This window comes from Drosophila miranda, chromosome 2 (genome assembly GCF_003369915.1).
Source record: "Drosophila miranda strain MSH22 chromosome 2, D.miranda_PacBio2.1, whole genome shotgun sequence".
NCBI lineage: Eukaryota > Metazoa > Arthropoda > Insecta > Diptera > Drosophilidae > Drosophila > Drosophila miranda.
The window spans coordinates 9,500,188-9,503,512 of NC_046675.1; positions in this window are offsets into that span (position 1 = coordinate 9,500,188).

Consider the following 3,325-nt stretch of genomic DNA (forward strand, 5'->3'; position numbering starts at 1 on the left):
CACCCGAAGAGTCCTCTTAGAATTCATTCGCTTTTTATCAATGCATAAACAAATGGCCATCAGCTGCGTATAACGGATTATATGGGAGTCTGAAACAGTCCGCAAGGAGAGGAAATTATCTAACCAGCGATGCCGGTTTTGTGTACTTGGAAAGTAGCTTGGATAAAAAACCATATTATATTCAAAATGAAATTGGCAATGTTCCAGCTCGGATGTGAGTGGAAATCAATGGGCCAGCAGCAGACCACATCCGAGGGAATTTAAGCCAAATATGTTCCTCAATTTATAGGTATTCGGTAAAGTAAAATCAAGCTGATTTTGAGCTAAAAAGCCAAACCCTATGACAGCACTGGCCAAGCAATAAATTCTGCAAAGTATATTTTGACGTGCGGTTCAATCAACAATACAATATTATGCAGCTTTGTTTTTCTTCCAAGGGTAAGGGTTTGTATTTTGGTCGAAAATTTGCATAAATCGATTAATGATAATGGAATGAATTCGGGCGAAGGCAGTGCACGTGTGGGCATGGAAAGGAGTTGCAGGGGCACCACACTTCAGTTGGTTTGAGAGTGGCATTTCGGGTTGGACAATTGTGGACACTGACCAGCTGAAGCCCTAATTCAGCTTGTCAACGATCTGGAGCTCTTTTACTGCCGGAACTCGGGCACTTGGAGGCTAATCTATGGTCCACGATGTGCTTTATGGGCTGCATTGTCCACTTCATCATCATCATCAGCATTGTAGTCCGTGCAGGGTGCCCTTGTAAATTGCAAAATTTTCTATGGGTTTCCAGCGATCTGGCACTGGAAAGAGTACGCGAGGCACTCAACCACAGCGCCATAAATTTCCATTAGTGCGGATGTATACGCGTGTATTTGCGTGTGCCAATTTTGAATTATGAACTTTGGATTTTCGAGCCGACTAATTGCTGATTGAGTTGCGCTGCGGCCGATGCACCCACCAGTGGGTGGGTGGGTGGTGGTTGCTGGATCAACTAATCAATGTCTGATTGTTCAGTATGGCCCCACCGAGAGCCAATTGGGTCACGATGTTGGCTACTGTTTCGTGAACAACAACAACTACGATGGGGTGTGTGTGTGTCACTGTCATGTTGTTACTGTTCTAACTCTAACAAATTATGAGCATAATAAAAAGTAGCAAGAGCCACACAAACAGAAGCAGAAACAGTACAACTACAACACGCGACACTAACATAAGTGGCAGCCACTTTCGGCGAACAGATGCTCCACTTCCACTGCCACTGCCACGTCCACATTCAGTTTCAGTTCCAGCCCTGGCTTTTGTTCCTATTCCTCCTCCCTGGGCCTTTCAAGTGCTTCGTTGTCGTTTTTATGTATGTCCATGTGTGTGGGCCTTCGCTTGGAATTAACTTGAGTGGCCAGCGAGAGCCAAGGAGGGCTGGGGGCGTTCATGTGGTCAGTGGCTGGCATTTATGGATCAGCCTGTCAGTGGAAGCACATTTGTCAAGTGTTTTCATTTACTGATGGATCAAGTACAAGTGCTCTACGGCAGAGAGAAAGAGAGGGCTTTAAGGTTAAAGCTAGATCCCAAAGACACTTTTCTTTCGCATTTGTTTTCGAGTTCTCTTGCTGTTGCTGGCAAAGTTTCCTTATGCGACTACTTTAATAGATACTCCCACAGAAGTCGTCACAGGAGATACGCACTAGCCGGGCAAAGGGAGCGGGAGCCCCACTAGAATATGCAAAACAAGCCAGCCAAAACGTGGGGCAGGAGACAGACAGGATAGACTCCACTTGTTGCTCACTTTCTGTAGTGCACGAGCACGAGCACAGCGCTGTCTAAAAGTAAAATTATTAAAACTTTTTGAATTAACAAAGCGCCGGGAACGAGCTAAATGACGTCGACGATGTCCGTTGTGGGAGATACGCAGAAAAAACTGAATTTAAAGCGAATAAAAGGGGACAAAGTTAATTTATGCACAACGGGAAACAGCGGCGGGGCGGACACAAACGAGGATGTAGCCTCCCGATCCCAATGCGAGAGCAGAGGAGACACACTCGTACACGTAGTGTCCTCTGGCGCTCTCTGAACTCTGAAAGCGGAAAACTGAACGCCATATTAGATTCAAATGCATTTCCCTGCCGGTCGACACCTCCTGTTTCCGGCAATGCCATCGGCATCGGCATCGCCATCGGCTGCCGCTTTCCAGCATCCGCGTGCAGCCGCGCCAGCATCCTCTCTGGAGCCAGCACTCGGACCCGGAAATGAACAGCAAACTTTTCAATTGAGTTTTCCGCATCTGCCTCTGCAGCAATGGCAAAGCAACGATAAAGTTTTAGCATTATTTTTGTTTATTTTCTTGTTTATCCATAAAACTCAGTCTTACATCTAGTATTTGCGGGGCTCCCCCTAATTGAGCTGGGCTTTTGGGGGCAGTTAGCATAAATCGACATCGAACCAAAACAGCAACAATACGAGCCAAAGTTAATTAATTTTCGAACAAATCCTGTGTTGGAAGGCCGCCGCATCTACAAGAGGCTAGGACAAACAATCAAAGCTCATAAATTCCAAACAAATTAAGCAGTCGAAACTTGGAGTCTGATAAATCCGAGTCTCAGCCGGTCCGGCCCGGTCCCCCTTCTCAGTCGTTGGCCAGTAGACGATAATGATAGTAGTTACCAGGCAACCGGAAACAGAAAAACAACAGCAAAACAACAAAAACCCACACACATCAATGGCAATCATGAAAATTGGACAGCCACGTTTAGGCCCAGTAACAAAGAAAATAACGAATAGCAACAGCAAAGAAAAAAGAGTAGGAAAATATATGTTGAGCCTCAAGAAAATGCCGACAAAGCGCACAGAAAATCAACAGAGTCGGGCCGGGCAGACCAGGCAATAAACTGGCTGACAAATGAAAATAAAAGCCAACTGAAAATGAGCTAAAGAGCTACAAGGAACAAGCAACCAGATACAAGATACAAGATACAAGAAGCAGAGTGAACAGCAATGAACAGGCAGTGGCTGAAGTTGTTGGCCCTTCCTTCCGCTGGGCGCCAGAGCCCCGAGCACATCCGCCGCTGGTCATTTCAATCAATTTACTCTCTCATACAGATACGTATACACAGATACACAGAGGCACATACACATGAATACATATGAGCAACGAAAGACTGATAGTTCCCCACATTCATGGCGTTATATTCAGGCTGGTTTCCTTCTTGTTTTTTTTTAATAAACGTTCGGGGAAAAGCTCAACTGAAATTCGCTAGCCGGAAATGGCAGCCATGACGGAAACGAAGACACATTGTTGCTGTGGCCCAGAGCGGCGGGTCAAAAGTCT